This window comes from Giraffa tippelskirchi, chromosome 11 (genome assembly GCF_054371585.1).
Source record: "Giraffa tippelskirchi isolate mGirTip1 chromosome 11, T2T-mGirTip1v1.2.pri, whole genome shotgun sequence".
Classification (NCBI taxonomy): Eukaryota; Metazoa; Chordata; class Mammalia; order Artiodactyla; family Giraffidae; genus Giraffa; species Giraffa tippelskirchi.
In genome coordinates, this window is record NC_137285.1 from 99,169,349 (window position 1) to 99,187,861 (window position 18,513).

An 18,513-nucleotide genomic window follows, 5' to 3' on the forward strand; every position below is an offset into this window, starting at 1 on the left:
TAAGAAGAGACAACGGAATTGCTGGCAGGATTATTAGCTTCAATGAAGTTAATGAAAGGAGTGGGAGGTGGGAGGAGTTGAGAGCCTCAGGAGGGCTGTGACTAAGGCTGGGAGCTGCCGGCTGGGAGGAGGCTGAGAGGAGGCTGGGAGGGTGCAGGGAGGAGGCTGGGAGGGTGCAGGGAGGAGCTGCCATGGCTGGAAGGACTCTTGGCCCTTCAGGGCTTCCATCTGGGGGTTGTCCCAAAGTCAGAGTCTCCACCGAGGCAGGATCCCACGGGAAGAGAACAGGAATCTGAAGTAGGAGTGGGACATCCCCAAGCAAAAGGAGTGCAGTAGGGTGATAGAGGGGGATGCAAGGCTGGGTATGGAGTAGGTGCCTTACCCCTGAGGCCCTGGAGAGGGGTCCAGGTACTGGGCAGGCCCAGATGCCTTCTAAGCAGGGTCAGAGTCCAACTGCCTGCCCCACTGAGGGTAAAGCGGTTGCATTTCTCCAAGTGGAGCCCAACTGAAACTCCAACTACACAGCTAAGTTGTCATCTACACCCAGGTACCAAGACACAGAGAGCTGGATCTCAGGTCCTCAAAGCTGGACAGAGACATGGATGGAGAAAGCAAAAAGCATTAGAGCCCAAGCCCCTCGAAAACAGCAGCATTCAGGCCGAGCACAGCTGTACACATACATACTTGCTCTCACACACTCACTACAAGCCCACACAGTCAACCAGCCCACGTGTGCACATAGACCCACACTCACATGCACACATGTGCCCTCATGCTTGCACACGCCCCAGAACTTGGGAGGTTCTAACACTAGTTTGTCAATGACTATCTCCTTTGCAAACCCAGGCACATGCCAGCTCCTTTCCCAATGGCCTGGGGCTAGGTCCATCACTCCTCTGATTTCTGTCTCACTGGACTGCCTAGATGGGAGGCAGGGGTATAAGGTCGTTCCAGCAGGGTTGCCAGGACGACCAGGCTCTGCTCCCTACAGCTAAGCCCCAGCTTGCCCTCCGCAGTGAAATAAGGAGATGAAGCACTCAGGAAACATGATGCAGTTTCATTTCCAGGTGGGTTTTTTTTCTTATAAGTAGCTCATGAGTCACTAGATTAGCACCTTTCCAATTACTGGGAGGCAAAACCCTATTATCATAGAAACCTTCCTGCAGAATGACGGCTCTATTCTTTTTGACGGCAGCAGCCAGTCCCACAGAGAGCTGCAGAGCTCAGCAAGCTGGGAGCCAACGTTCCCAGGAACTTCATGTCCTTGTTTCCAAAGTGAACTTTAAAGAACTCACATCAGAGCCTCAGCAGCACCTCACGTGCTCAGCAAGACATACCAGGACAGCCCAAATGGGGAGACTGGGGAAGGGCGAGAGAGCACATTTCAGGATGCTGCACCCAGACCCAGGGCTGCCTTGCACTGCCCCAGTAGGAGCCTGCAGCATGGAAGGCTCTGCTTCAGAGAGGTTCTGGAATATGCTGGGAAGAGGTGCTGGAGATCTGGGAGAACTTTGGGACTAAGGCAGTCAGCAGATTGGGTCAGATGAACAACTAAAGCTGTTCAGACCTCGGGTTCAAGGGTTGTCCTACACCTTAATGAGCCACACCATGGGCAATAAACTGAGTGAGAACCTGGCTCTGAAATTACCATTCCCTTGCTATCTGACACTGACCCATGAAGCCCTGAGCCTTTATTTTCTCATCTGTAAACTAAGTGGATGCTGATATACTCCCTTCCAGCTATTATTCCAGCTCGTCTCTCAGGGAAAGTTACAACTGGATCCATTAAGACTGCCAGCCTCTTCTAGCTGTCAGCTTCAGGCAGGAATGGATCTCTTGGCTCTACAGGAAGCCTGCTCCTCCTCCATTATCCTGATGCCCATGTCCCACCACCATTCTCCCCACGATGTACCCTGAGTCCCAGGAATGAGCTAACAAACATATCTTGACAGTTGATTATGTACCAGGTATTACACAGGATGCTGGGTAGATTAGATGGGTAATAGTAGCAATTGATACCCTAGGCTAAGCATTCACTGTGAGCTGGGGACTGCATAGAGATGACCCCACTGTCTCTTCCCACAATCCTGGAAGGAGAAGAATCAATTGTTGCAGGGAAGAACCAGTTCTGACGATGTGATGGAACTGTTTCTTTGACTTGCTTTTTTGTAGCTTTTGTGATTATAATCATATATAATGACCTGCCCTCGGAGAAGGCAATGGCACCCCACTCCAGTACTCTTGCCTGGAAAATCCCATGGACAGAGGAGCTGGGTAGGCTGCAGTCCATGGGGTTGCTAAGGGTCGGACACGACTGAGTGACTTCACTTTCCCTTTTCACTTTCATGCATTGGAGAAGGCAATGGCACTCCACTCCAGTACTCTTGCATGGAGAATCCCAGGAACGGCGGAGCCTGGTGGGCTGCTGTCTATGGGGTCGCACAGAGTCGGACACGACTGAAGCGATTTAGCAGCAGTAGCAATGACCTGCCTCAGAAAACACTGCCTGTCTACCTGACCCTTTAAGTGCCTTTGTTCAGGACTCTATACCTGTGGACAGCAGGAAGGAAGAAATTAACATCCCCTCCCTGAGGGACTCTTGAGAGTCCCTTGGACTGCAAGGAGATCCAATCAGTCTGTCCTAAAGGAGATCAGTCCTGGGTGTTCATTGGAAGGACTGATGTTGAAGCTGAAACTCCAATACTTTGGTCACCTAATGCGAAGAGCTGACTCATTTGAAAAGACCCTGATGGTGGGAAAGATTGAGGGCAGGAGGAGAAGGGGACGACAGAGGATGAGATGGCTGGATGGCATCACTGACTCAATGGACATGGGTTTGGGTGGACTCCAGGAGTTTGTGATGGACAGGGAGGCCTGGCGTGCTGCGGTTCATGGGGTTGCAAAGAGTTGGACATGACTGAGCGACTGAACTGAACTGAACTGAACTCCCTGAGGCTTGCCATTCTAAGAGAAATTTACAAGATTAATGGCTTTTTTACTTTGTTTCCTCACCTCCCCCCTCATCTCTGTTCTATAAAAGAAACTGGCATCCAGACCCCCAACAAGATGGTTATTTTAAGATATTAGTCTGCCTTTTTCTTGGTCTGCTGGCTCTCCAGTTATATTCCTTGCCTCGGCACCTCATCTCTGGTTTTGTTGGTCTATCTTGGACTCAGTGACATTGTGTTCATTCTACAAATGAAGCAACTGAGCCTAAGTCAAGTAATATGATCATCAGGATTCAAACTGAGAGTTGGAATCGAAATCTGTGCTCTTACCAAAAGATAGGTCACCTTCCAGGATGTTGCAGGCAACAGCCTTCAAAAATCTCAGACTGGCAGGGCCTCTGAGGACTGGGCCTCTCTCAGAGTTTCCTCTGCCCCTCTTGAGATGCAGGTCACCAGGGTTGTTTGATGGTCACTCCAAACTACAACCCTCAGGGAGGAAGGGACTTTCTGGGCCCTGGGATTCTGGAGCCCAAAAATACTCATCCTTACCCAGGATATCTCCCTTGTGCAAGAAGGAAGGTCTGTGTGGGAAGATAGGGAGAATCTGACTCCTTGTCCTATTCCCTCCCTTTTCCTTCCCAAAGCTAAAGAAATTCACAAGGTCAGCACAAAAAGTTTAGAAAATAACAAAGTACAGCCAGAAGCTGACCTAGTGATAAAGGAGACAGATGAGCTCCAGGTTAGACATTTACAACTGGCCTCCTATTATTTCATGAGGCATGAAGAAGTGGGCTTCAGGCTAGTTACTTACAAATGTTAACATTTCTTGAGACAAGAGATAGATTGGTTCCAGTTAAGGCATTTACAATCAGCCTCCTGTTTGCCCTCCAAAATGGAAGTGACACAGAAACAGGGTAAATAGCCAGTGTTTGTCTCTTATAAACACCTCAAGGTAATAGTCATGGCAAGTAAAGGATCACTGTTTGAGTAAAGGATTAAGGGATCTCCACTCCCTCCTCTTTGGGACAAGGGAGACACTAGGCATGCACAGAAAGGCTCCTTGTGGGTCAAAAGTCAGGAGATAATTTCAGGCCACATGAGTCTTGCTCATGCCAAAGGTCTTCACTTCGAGATCCATCTTGACTGAGGGGTGCGTGCACACCCAGAGGAGGGTCCCAGGGTAGGTCAGGTATAGAAAAAGAAACCAGGTAGTTGGCCTGAAGGAAGGCAAAAAGCCAGAAGAACTGACCAGTATTAATGTCCTAACAGCCCCGGTACTGCGCTCCCCCTCACTAGGAGGGCTGCCCACACCCTTTCTTTCCATGTGTGCATCTCTGTCTTGCTTCTGTCTTAACTGAACAAACTGCTTCTCTATGTGATCTTCCCCTTGTTGTTGTGCTGGGTCTCTAATAATAAAGTTTATACCTGTATTCACGGTTTCTACCTCCATAATAAATGCATTTTTCACTGGGGACAAAGATCCAGGGGAAAACAGTTTCTAGCCTCTAGATTGACTAGTCTGATGGCTAGGATTCCTGGTTCTCATCCAGGCTAGCCAGATTCAATTCCAGACAAGGAATTAAGATCTTGCTTCATGCCAACACTCACCACTGCCCTGTCAAGATCACTAGGACAGCCTAGGAGCCAGGAGGACTACAAAGGATGATAGGTGGGTGGGATACTTAAGGCCTAGACTTTCAGCAGTCTCGGTTTCCCTCAGTTTATGATTCCAGTCTTGGTGCAGTGTTGTCCTTTTGTTTGGGGACTTGATGCCTGCTTTACAGCAAAATATATTTTTGCACTTTAGGCGGTAGAGTGCCGCTGGTTGTGTCTTCTTTTGTGTTTCAATCTGTAGCCAAATTCTATGCTGAGATCAGGAACCCCTGCCTGGTTCTGCTGTCACCAGTGTCTTTCATGTTCTGAGTTTCTTAGGAGCTCCAGGTCAGCGGGCCTGCTCTTCTCAGGGATTACATCCCCAACAACACAACCACCACTCTCCAAGCCAACATCAGAGACATACCAGGGGTACGAAGCTATTCGACATAGAAAGAGATCAAGTGTTAATTTTTTCCTATAGTATCTTAGCAATGAAATTCTGTTTTCCAGAGGCACAAATAAAACTTCTAGGATGTACAATGGCAACAGCTTTCAACATTTTTCAGGGCTAGTTTTCACTCAGATCATTTATTATTATTGATATTCACTTTCTTTTTACAAATAGTCCAGCTCTATTAAGGAAATCAGAAAGAGCATCAGCATTGCTGGTGGTCGGTTTTTTCCTCAGCTACATCTTCTGTAGCCCAGTAAATGTCAATTGCATAATTAAAATTAGTTGTATCATTTAATTAGTTAGAACATTTACTATTCCCCCAACTGTTTAAGTCATTTGAACTTAAATGTAACTCTACTGAAGAATAAAAGATCTCTACAAATATTGCAGTAAAAAATATAATTACACTTCAAGTGCTCCACAGATTTACCTGGATTTAGTTGGAAAGTTCTCCTATTCTGGAATGCCTGTCTCTGCCTCTCAGCTCTTTTGTAGGCCGTTAATTAGCCAAATAATCATCCTGCTACTTGACAGGCTTTGGACTCTAGTTTGATAGAAACCTTCAATGTCCAGGGAGACTGGCCAAGCTGGAGAGGGAGCATCACACAGCCTGGCCTGGCTGTGCTGGACTGTCTCCTCTTCTCACCATACCTGCTGTGAAGTAATAAGAAGAAGAAGAAGACAGAGGAGGAGGAGAAATAACCAGATAAGAGAATTTATAACTTACCAGAAAATATTCTGAGTGCCTTATATATATTATCTGGTTTCTTTCTTGCATCAACTCTGGGAGGCATGTATATTATCCCAGTTTTACTGGTGAGGAATCTGAAAACAGAAATATTATGTAACTTACCCAAAGATACACTATGAGGAAATTTCAGAGCTGGGATTCAAACAAAGATTTGTCTTGTTCCAAAGTTTATTTATTCCACTGGTAACCTTCCATTTTGCTTTCCAATCTGTACCACTAAATAGGCCTATAAAGGACTATACTGGATCAGACCCTGGTCTTTCCCAAATGATTTCAAGATCATTTGGGAAAAATGATCTGGAGATCACCCCAATGGTTATTGTCTGAAGAAGGTACTCTCATGAAAGATATTCTCTAAACTGTTTCTGACATCACCCACATCCTTTATCAGCCACCCTGGCCCCTCTGATTGCCTCTTTGCCCATGCACCACAGATTCTTAGAGTTGAAAACCCCTTAAACATTGTGCAGTTAACATCCTCAGTTTGCATAGAAGGAAACTAGGGTCTAAGTGACTTCACTGAGATCACACAGCAAGTTAAGGTCAGAGCAGGTTCTGGTATCCAGATCTGATCATTTTTGTTGAATAAGTGGGGTCCTTCTCCCACCAGCCAACTTAAACAATATCCCTTCAGCTACTTCACCTCCCATGCACAATTCATCTGACCTCTAATTAAGTCCAGAAGGCCCACCCAGGTCTAAGATTCTTGGGCTTTGACTATATCTTCAGCCTGCACAAAAATCACAGTGGAAAGATCCACTTGTTCTGAGTCACTGCACAAAATAGCATTTCCTCTGCTGCCACTTCATTGACAGGCAAAGGGTGCCCTCCAGACCCAAGATCAAATCCCTACCATCTTAGACTCTGTTCTGACCCTAGACCCTCCTCATTGCTGAGTCACCTTAGAGACCTTTCTCCACCTCTTTTCTATCTTCAGGATGTCTTATTAGGGTTGTTGTTATTGTTGTTCAGTCACCCAGTCATGTCCAACTGTTTGCAACCCCATAGACTGCAGCACACCAGGCCTCCCTGTCCCTCACCATCTCGCAGAGTTTGCTAAGTTCACGTTCATTGTATTAGTGATGCCATCCAGCCATCTCATCCTCTGATGCCCTCTTCTCCTTCTGCCCTCAATCTTTCCCAGCATCAGGGACTTTTCCAATGAGTCATCTGTTCACATCAGATGACCAAAGTACTGGAGCTTCAGCTTCAGCATCAGTCCTTCCAGTGAATATTCAGGGTTGGTCTCCCCTAAGGTTGACTGGTTTGATCTCCTTGCTGTCCAAGGGACTTTCAGGAGTCTTCTCCAGCACCACAGTTTGAAGGCATCAGTTCTTCGGCATTCTGCCTTCTTTATGGTCCAGCTCTCACAAGCATAGGTGACCACTGGGAAGACCATAGCCTTGACTAAATGGACCTTTGTCAGCAGAGTAATATCTCTGCTTTTCAACACACTGTCTAGGTTTGTCATCACTTTCCTGCCAAGAAACAATTGTCTTATGATTTCATGGCTAGAGTCACCATCAGCAGTGATTTTGGAGCACAAGAAAAGGAAATCTGTCACTACTTCCACCTTTTTCCCTTCTATTTGCCATGCAGTAATGGGACCAGATGCCATGATCTTAGTTTTTTTTAATATTTAATCTTAAGCCAGCTCTTCTACTCTCCTCCTTCACCCTCATCAAGAGGCTCTTTAGTTCCTCTTCACTTTCTGCCATTAGAGTGGTATCATCTGCATATCTGAGGTTGTTGATGTTTCTCCTGCCTAACTTGATTCCAGCTTGTAATTCACCCAGTCTGGCATTTCTCATGATGTGCTTACTGTATAGGTTAAACAAACAGGGTGACAGCAGACAGCCCTGTCATACGCCTTTCTTGATCTTGAACCAATCAGTTGTTCCATACAGGGTTCTAACTGTTGCTTCTTGACCAGCATACAGGTTTCTCAGGAGAGAGGTAAAATAGTCTGGCATTCCCAGCCTTCTAAGAGCTTTCCACAGTTTGTCATGACCCACACAGTCAAAGGCTTCAGTGTAGTCAATGAAGCAGAGAAAGATGTTTTTCTGAAATTCCCTTGCTTTCTCTATAATCCAGTGAATGTTGGCATTTTGATCTCTAGATCCTCATTCTTTTCTAAACCCAGCTTGGACATCTGGAAGTTCCTGGTTCACATAATGCTGAAGCCTAGCATGCAAGATTTTAAGCATGGCCTTACTAACATGGGTTCAGTTCAGTTAAGTTCAGTCACTCAGTCTTGTCTGACTCTTTGTGACCCCATGTACTACAGCACACCAGGCTTCCCTGTCCATCACCAACTCCTGGCACTTGCTCAAACTCATGTCCATCAAGTCGGTGATGCCATCCAACTAGCACGGGAGATGAGTGAAATTGTCCAATGGTTAGCAAATTCTTTGGTACTACCTTTCTTGGGAATTGGGATGAGGATTGACCTTTTCCAGTCCTGTGACCACTTCTCGGTCGTCCTGATTGGCTGACATAATGCAAAACATTGATGGCATCATCCTTTAGGGATCTGAATAGTTCTGCTGGAATTTCATCACATCCATTAGCTTTACTGACAGCAGTGCTTCTTAAGGCCCACTTGACTTCACACTACAGGTGACTAACCACATCACTGTAGTAATCTGGTTCATTAAGATCTGTTTTATACAGTTCTTCCATATATTCTTTCCATCTTATCTTGATATCTTCAGTGTCTACCCAATCGCTACCATTTTTATCCTTTATTGTGCCCATCTTTGGCTGGAATGCTCCCTCGATGTTTCCATTTTTCCTGAAGAGATCTCTAATCTTTCCCCTTTTGTTATCTTCTATTATTAAGCACTATTTATTGAAGAAGGTCTTCTTATCTCTTCTAGCTATTCTTTGAAACTCTGCTTTAATTGGAAGTACATTTCCCTCTCTCCCTTTTCTCTTCTTTTCATTCTTCCACTATTTGTAAAGCCTCCTCAGATAACCACTTTGCCTTCTTGCTTGTCTTTTTCTTTGGGGTGGTTTTGTTCACTGCTTCCTGTACAAAGGAACCTCTGTCCATAGTTCTTCAGGCACACTGTTAACTAATTGGATTTAGAAGAGTCAGAGGAACCAGAGATCAAATTGCCAACATCTGTTGAATCATAGAAAAAGCAAGAAAATTCCAGAAAAACATCTGCTTTATTGATTACGCCAAAGCCTTTGACTGTGTAGATCACAACAAACTGTGGAAAATTCTTCAAGAGATGGGAATACCAGACCACCTTACCTTCCTCCTGAGAAATCTGTATGCAGGTCAAGAAGCAACAGTTAGAACCAGACATGGAACAACAGACTGGTTACAAATTGGGAAAGGAGTACGTCAAGGCTGTATATTGTCACCCTGCTTATTTAACTGATATGCAGAGTACATCATGCAAAATGCTGGAATGGATGAAGCACAAACTGGAATCAAGATTGCCAGGAGAAATATAAATAACTTCAGATATGCAGATGACACCACCATTATGGCAGAAAGTAAAGAGGAACTAAAGAGCCTCTTGATGAAAGTGAAAGAGGAGAGTGGAAAAAGTTGCCTTAAAACTCAACATTCAAAAAACTAAGATCACGGCATCCGGTCCCATCATTCCATGCAAATAGATGGAGAAACAGTGGAAACAGTGACAGACTTTGTTTTCTTGGGCTCCAAAATCATTGCTGATGGTGACTGTGGCCGTGAAATTAAAAGACGCTTGCTCCTTGGAAGAAAAGTTATGACCAACCTAGACAGCATATTAAAAAGCAGAGACATTATTTGCAGACAAAGGTCTGTCTAGTCAAAGCTATGGTTTTTCCAGTAGTCATGTATGAATGTGAAAGCTGAGCACCAAAGAATTGATGCTTTTGAACTGTGGTGTTGGAGAAGACTCTTAAGAGTCCCTTTGACTGCAAGAAGATGAAACCAGTCAATCCTAATGGAAATCAGTCCTGAATATTCATTGGAAGGACTGATGCTGAAGCTGAAACTCCAATATTTTGGCCACCTGATGCGAAGAACTGAATCATTGAAAAAGATCCTGATGCTGGGAAAGATTGAAGGCAGGAGGAGAAGAGGATGACAGAGGGTGAGATGGTTGGGACAGCATCACCAACTCGATGGAAATGAGTTTGAGTAAGCTCTGGGAGTTGGTGATGGACCAGCATCCATGGGTTTGCAGAGTCAGACACAACTGAGCCACTGAACTGAACTGAGTCCCTTGAATCTATTCGTTACTTCTATTGTGAATTCATATGGGATTTGATTTAATTCATACCTGACTGGCCTAGTGTTTTTCTCAGTTTTCTTTAGTTTAAGCCTGAATCTTCCTATGAGAAGCTGATGATATGAGCCACAGTCAGCTCCAGGTCTTGTTTTTGCTGACTGTATACAGCTTCTCCATCTTTGACTACAAAGAATATAATCAATTTGATTTCAGTATTGACGATTTGATGATGTCCATGTGTAAAGTTGTCTCCTGTGTTGTTGAAAAAGGGTCTTTGCTATGAGCAATTGCACCCCACTCCAGTACTCTTGCCTGGAAAATTCCATGGACAGAGGAGCCTGGTGGGCTGCAGTCCATGGGGTCGCAAAGAGTCAGACACAACTGAGCAACTTCACTTTCACTTTTCACTTTCATGCACTGGAGAAGGAAATGGCAACCCACTCCAGTATTCTTGCTTGGAGAATCCCAGGGACCACGGAGCCTGGTGGGCTGCCGTCTGTGGGGTCGCACAGAGTTGGAGACAACTGAAGCGACTTAGTAGTAGTGCATTCTCTTGGCAGAATTCAGTTAGCCTTTGCCCTTCATTTTGTTCTCCAAGGCTGAACTTGCCTGTTACTCCAGGTATATCTTGACTTCCTACTTTTGAATTCCAGTCGCTGATGATGAATAAAACATCTTTTTTAAGTGTTAGTTCTAGGAGGTCTTCTAGGTCTTCATAGAACTGATCAACTTCAGCTTGGATTGAACTGGATTTTTGGATTGGGGCAAGACTTGGATTACTCTGATGTTGAATGACTTGCCTTGGAAATGAACCGAGACCATTCTGTCATTTTTGAGGTTGCACCCAAGTACTATATTTCAGACTCTTTTGTTGATTATGAGGGCTACTCATACCCTACTTATTAGGGTGCAGCTCCCTAAAACTTTCTTCATGCCCCTTTGTAATTCTTCCTTCTTCTACCTCCATCTTCTGCCTCCACCAGGCAACTACTGATGTGTCCTGTGTCACTACAGAAGAGTTTCCTTTTTCTAGAATTTTATATGAATGAAATTATTGAGTATATATTCAGAATCAGTAGTTTTTTTCTCTAATTACTGAGTAGCATCCAACACCACAATTGTATGGATATACCACATTTTGTTTATCCATTCACTGATTGATGGCTATTGGGTTGTTTTCAATTTTTGGTGACTACAGAAATTGAGATATAAAAGACATATAAAGCTGCTACGAACACTTACTGGAGTATGTAAAACTAGGCCAGTCTTTGACTATTCTTTGACCAGGTCAGGGATGATCTCTTCCATCCAAGACAACTGTAAAGCCTTATCTTTGCAAGGCTTTTGATTTCTCAAGGTCTCACTGGCATGACCTCATTAGATATTCAATACAACCCAACCCTATAAGGTAGGTAAAGTGGGTTTTAGGCACCATTTAAATAGGTGAGAACCTGCTAATCACCTGCTAGGCCCAGGTACCCTGTTAAGTACTGTAAGACAGACCCTAAGAGATCCTACATTCTAGGGTTTTGTAGATGAGGAGACTGAAGTTCCCGCCAAAGGACACACACTGAGAGGTGATAGAGTGGGAATTAGAACTCAGGTCGTCACCCTCCCCGTCCAGTGTCCCCTCCATATGCACACTGTTCCCAGAGAGTCACAGGTTCTCAGGAGCTCCGTCTAAAAGGGATTTGACTGGGAGGCAAAAGAGGGAAGAGAATGAGGAAAGAGAATGAAGAGCAGGTAAGCATGTCGCTTTGACCCTCGGCTAGACTTTATGGTGAGGAGGGTTCCCACACAAGCTGAGCCAGGACTTCCCTTTCCTGAGATATTTTGTGGACATGATTGCTAAACGTCTTTGAGGACTTAAGTTCTGTTTGAGGAGGACTCTTGCTGTTCCTATACCAACTATATTGTGGTAGACCTTACAGGTGGGCAAGTCAGAAGGGATTTCCCTAGTGATTGACTCTTTTCCCCCAGACTTCATGGGCAGCAGAGCTGGGAATAGAAGGGAAACACAGACAAAGAAGTCTCAGGCCCCGCTCTTGGGGCTCTCACAGTAGGGATGAAATGCAATATCCCCACATATGAATCAATATTTCATTTCTATGTGTGGTCAAAAAATATCCCATTTTATGGGTATGCTGGATTTTGTTTATCCATTCATCAGTTGATGGATATTTGGGTTGTTCCCACTTATGAATAACACTGCTATGAACATTCATATTTGGGTGTGCACAGGAGTACTATGACAGAGACCATATGCTTATATCACAGCCCTGCAATGGGCACAGCAGGACTGACAGGCAGCTAGGGGACAGGGGAGATTAGGGGATCAGTCAGGGAAGACTTCCTGGAGGAGGCAACGTTTGTGCTATTTTTAAAAGCTCTGTTTGGATAAAGGGAGGAGAGAAGCAAAATGAGAAGGAGAGAAGCAAAGTGAGAAGGGCTGAGGGGTAGAAGGTAAGAAATAAAGAGAAGGTATTCCAAGCTGACTGAGAAAGATCAAACTTGCCTTATCGATACTTGCTTGAATATAGACTGGACTGTCAGGGGAGGGTGGGCAGTTTTGTGCTTCAAGCATGATTCCCACATGAGCCTCACAAGCTCACTTTACAAGGAGACTTTTTATGGAAAAAGCACAAGATTTAAAATCAAACAGTCCTAGCTCTTCTGCTTAGCATCCATGTGGTTTTAAGATTTCTGAGCCTCAGCTTCGTCATATATAAAATGGAGACTGTGATAGTCACCATCTAAGGAATCATTCATTTGTTCAGTATATATGTACCTACTCTATGAGATGCCATGATACATGGTACTCAAGGCATGTTTTAAAAAAAAAAGCTTGAAGGGACTTCCCTAGTTGTACAGTCAATAAGAATCTGCCTGCCAGTGCAAGGGAGGCAGGTTCGATCCCTGGTTCAGGAAGATTCCGCATGCCGCGGAGCAACTAAACCATAGGCCACAACTACTGAGCCCGCACCCTAGAGACCGCGAACCGCAACTACTGAAGTCCACGTGCCTAGAGCCTGGGCTCAGCAACAAGAGATGCCACATCAATGAAAAGCCCACGCACCACACTAGAGAATGCCCGCACGCAGCAAGAAAGACCCAGTGCAAACAAAAATTAGTCAGTTAATTTAAAACAAAAACAAAACAGAAGCATAGATACAAAAAGACCCTCTAGCACTCCCTCTCCAGGGTTCCACTCCCCTCCAGCTCTGCCCTGCACTTTCTGGTGTTTTCAAGATAATCCATCAAAAGGAAACCCTCCTGAAATTCCCGCTCGCCCAGGAGAAGCTGGTAGGTGTTAAAAAACCCTATATGCGAGACAGAATAAGAGACACCGATGCATAGAACAATTTTATGGACTCTCAGGGAGAAGGTGAGGGTGGGACGTTCTGGGAGAATAGCATTGAAACATGTATATTATCATATGTGAAACAGAACACCATTCCATGTTTGATGCATGAGACAAAGGCTCAGGGCCAGGGCAATGGGATGACCCAGAGGGATGGGATGGGGAGGGAGGTGTGTGGGGGGTCCAGGAAGGGGAACATATGTAAACCCATGGCTGATTCATGTCAATGTATGGCAAAAACTATTACAATATTGTAAAGTAATTAGCCCCCAACTAAAATAAATAAATTTATAAAAAAAAAAAAAAAAACACAATCTGCCAAAGGGAAATAGATTGATCGTGCTTAGCAGAAGAGTTCCTTTGGCAAATCCAAGGAAAGACCTTGGCCACAGTTCAGAGACTTATTCAGACTGGAAAAAAAGGAAAGTGATACCTTTTCAGGGTTAAAATATAGCCTGCAGCAGTATTACTGTAGCCCTGGGGCTCCTGCTGCTCCTGCAGCAGCACCACTTGAGCTGTTGGCAAAGGCCCCTTGCCCACACCCGGCACCCCAGACACTGCCGTTGGACCCTAAGTGCAGGAGACCGAGGGCCCTGAGGGCACAGCATTTCCAGTCTCTAGCTGTAATCACAGCTAATTGAATCTCTGCAAATTCAAAATTGGCTCCTGATTGAATTCAGAACTTTTGTTTAATTAATTATAATTCACCTGAAAACTACTGTTTCCCTTAGACTAAGTGGTTAACCATTTCCTCCCCACTGAGACTCTTGGCTTCCCTGAGCCATGAAACTTGAAAAAAATCTCCTTTCAGAGAGATTCCTAGTTAAGTTTCAAAGAGCACAAGGCAAAATATCAAGGTGTGGAGGACATGAAAAGACAACTCAGGATGGGAGAAAATGTTTGCAAATCTGCTAAGAGTCTAGCATCTTGAATATATAAAGAGCTCTTACGACTCAAGAAAAAAGTTTTTTTAATATGAATAGACATCAGTATATGTTTTCTTTCAAAAGTGTTTTTAAATGACTGCTAACTTTATTAAAAGACTATCATCTTGTATCTAACCTTTTGGGATTTGTTTTTTACTCATATTTAAAAAGACTTATTCATATTAATGTGTTGTTGGTAGTTAACATTAAATTTAATTCATAGGCATTTGTGTCCCAGTAAATGTTTAACCTTTGTTGACCAACAAAGGTCTGTCTAGTCAAAGCTATGGTTTTTCCAGTGGTCATGTATGGATGTGAGAGTTGGACCATAAAGAAAGCTGAGCACCAAAGAATTGATGCTTTTGAACTGTGGTGTTGGAGAAGACTCTTGAGAGTCCCTTGGACTGCAAGGAGATCCAACCAGTCCACCCTAAAGGAGATCAGTCCTGAATATTCATTGGAATGACTGATGCTGAAGCTGAAACTCCAATATTTGGGCCATCTGATGTGAAGAACTGACTCATTGGAAAAGACCCTGATGCTGCGGAGGATTGGGGGCAGGAGGAGAGGGGACGACAGAGGATGAGATGGTTGGATGGCATCACCGACTAGATGGATATGAGTTTGGGTAAGCTCCAGGAGTTGGTGATGGACAGGGAAGCCTAGCAGGCTGCAGTCCATGAGGTCACGAAGAGTTGGACACAACTGAGTGGCTGAGCTGAAATATTTGGCAATCAGCTTTCTATAGAACAAAATATATACGTTAAATAAGTTCTGGTCACCAATTCAGACCAGTAGTGAGGTCTTTCCAACCAAGCAATTCTCCAACACCAGCTGTGCGTCCTGACATTCAATTCAATTCTGCTAGCATCTACCTGGAGATAGCATCGGATTCCAAGGCTAAGGGCTCAGTGCTGCAAGACTGTCCTCAACTTCAGAGGCCAGTAGGAAGTCCAGGTTCTCACCTGTGTTTCTAACCAACGGACTATAGATTGGAGGCTCCAATGATCCGCTTCTTGAGTTACAAGTTAAGGGCTTAGTCCTGTAAGACTGCTCCTCACCCCCTTCACAAGCCAACTGCAAGTCTAGATTGTCACTGGTGCTTCATGCTGAGTGGCTATAAATCAGAGGTTTCTATAACCCCTTCTTAGGTTTGACTAATTTGCCAGAGAGGCTGGCAGAACTCAGAGAAATATTTTATTTACTAGATTACCAGTTTATTTTTATAAAAATATATAACTAAGGAATAGATGGATGGAAGAGATGTACAGGGTGAGTTATGGGGAAGGCATGGAGCTTCCATGCTGACTTTGAGCACAACAGTCTTAACAAATCTCCACGTGTTCACCAGCCCAGAAGCTCTCCAAACCCTGTCTTTGGGGGGTTTATGGAAGCTTTATTACACAGATATGATTGATTTAATAACTGGTCACTGGCCAACCTCCAGATCCTCTCCCTTTCCCCAGGGTCGGGGAATAGGAGTGAAAATTCCATTCGATAATCACATGGTTGATTTTCCTGGCAATCAGCCCCCATTCTTAGGTGCTTCCTAAAAGTCACCTTCTTCTCCGCAAAACCTATTTTTGCCCTGTAGGCCTTCAACTGATAATCAGGTATGAATGTGAGAGCTGGACCATAAAGAAGGCTGAGCACCAAAGAACTGATGCTTTCACACTGTGGTGTTGGAGAAGACTCTTGAGAGTCCCTTGTACACTCCAAAGAGATCAAACCAGTCAATCCTAAAGGAAATCAACCCTGAATATTCATTGGAAGGAATGATGCTGAAGTTACAGTATTTTGGCCCCCTGATGTAAAGAGCCGACTCATTGGAAAAGACTAATGCTGGGTAAGATTGAAGGCAAAAGGAGAAGGGGGCAGCAGAGGATGAGATGGTTAGATAGCATCACCAACTCAATGAACATGAATTTGAGCAAACTCCGGGAGACAGTGAAGCCTGGCGTGCTGCAGTCCATGGGGTCACAAAGAGTCGAACATGACTTAGCAGCTGAATAACAACAACCTACCTGCGAGGTGATCCTGGGTAAGAAGAACGGATTGTCTTCACATCTTAGTTTTTTTACTCATAAAGTGGAGATAATGCCTACCTCATAGGCTCTTTGTGAGGCTTATATGGCCTGGAAGGATAATGCTAAGATGAAGCAAAAAAAGTAGTTATGAAAAAGGATCAAATAGAAACACTGGATGTGAAAATTCAATCATAATCTCACAAATTCAATTCTTCAATTTATAAAGAACTTGATAAATGACATAAATAGTAAAAATGAATTACATTGGAGTGGAGACAAGTGAGATGAGTGAACAGATTGATGGGTTCTCCCAGAAGGCATTGAGAAGTAATGAAAAGTAGGAAAATATAATTTGAAGCTAATGAAAATAAAAATAAGCTACGAAAAGTACCAGTATAACGATTTGTACAATAAGAAGCCTTGAAGAAAAGAAAGAAATGAAAAAAAAGAGGATTTCCTTTAGGATTGACTGGTATGATCTCTTTGAAGTACAAGAGACTCTCAAGAGTCTTCTCCAGCACCACAATTCAAAAGCTTCAATTCTTTAGTGCTCAACCTTCTTTATGGTCCAACTCTCACATTCGCATTTGACTATCAGTTGAAGGTCTGAAAAAAAAAACAAGGGTTTTCCAAAATTAAAGAAAGATAAAAGATAGACTAAAAGGGCTCATGGCTAATAAGATAGAATTAATAAGAAAAACTAAACATGAATATGATTTTTAATAAATTAAATATAACTACTAAAAAGCACAAAAGTAGAATTCAGAATTTTCAAACCAGTAGAAGGACATTCTATTCAATGAAAGATAAGAAAGGAAAAAAGAAGTAAGTAATATATGGTAAGCAAAAATTAGAAATAAGATGACTGAATACATGTGTGCTCAGTCATGTGACTCCTTGCAACTCCATGGACTGTAGCCCACCAGGCTCCTCTGTCCATGGGATTTCCCAGGCAAGAATACTGGAGTGGGTTGCCATTTCCTACTTCAGGAGATCTTCCCAACCCAGGGATCAAACCTGAGTCTCTTGTATCTCCTGCGATGGCAGGCAGATTCTTTACCACTGAGCTACAGGGGAAGCCCCAAGATTACTGAAATAAATACTAAATATAGAATTAATTACATAATTTGTAACTTTGAACCAACTAAAACTGGGGAGCAAATAACAAAATTGAATTCAAGGAAAAAAATTTTTAAAGAGAGATGTTTTTAAACAAAACAAAATCAGAAAGATCTAACAACTGTGGACTTACATGCCCTTCAAACCATAGCTTCAAGATATAAAACTCAACAACATAACTACAGAGAAAAACACAGAAATTGTAATTAGAAGTTTTTTAGAATAGGAGCTCTTGACAGTCATCTGATTACTTTCTGGCAGAACAAAGCAGAGTGTGTGCAATAATTAACACTTCCTGTTGTACTTGGATCAATGTGACAGGACATGTAAAAGTTAATATCAAGGAAATATATGCCCAGACAGAGTGGCTTCATGATTTTGGCAAGGACAATATCACCTCCCTTGTCTGATCAACAGTTAAGGAAGCCCAAAGTTAACCTGGTTCCTTCCCTTTCTAGGCCCTTTAATGGCTATTGTTGTTCTCTTTTTAGCCCTTGTTTGTTTAACCTTTGGGTTATGTTTGTATCTTTTAGGATCCAACATTTGAAGTAAGGCTCATAATGGCTCATGGAATTCCAGTGAAAAGTGGCCCAGGTCCCTACAGGTGTTTGGAACAGCCAGCGAGGGACTTCTACACCTCTAGGGTAGGCTAGGCTAGGCTCTGAGGCCCGTGTGCAGAAGGAAGAAGTTTCAGAAGACCTTCAGCCCCTTACTCCTTAAGAATAAGTGTGTATAGTCTGTCATGGGGGAATGAGACAGGCTGGGATCTGGGACCTTTTGCTGTAGTGCTGCAACACTTGCAGCTGGACATACCTCTCCTTGAGCAATAGAATACAAAGAAACTGTATGGGATTAAAGATAGCTGTGTGCATGAACAGTTGGGCAAATTCTGGACAAAAGATACAAAGAGACCAAAAAATCTGCCATTTTGAGGAGCCTGAAGCAAAAGCAGTGGGTCAGGAGCAAAAGCAGGGTACTGCACATGCCCCTGCACTCAACACCACCTAAGGGATGGGCCAAACACCTAAGCCACCCTTCTGACCCAACCCCTGGACACACACCTACCCTCACCTCATATAAGGAACCAGGTCTCCCC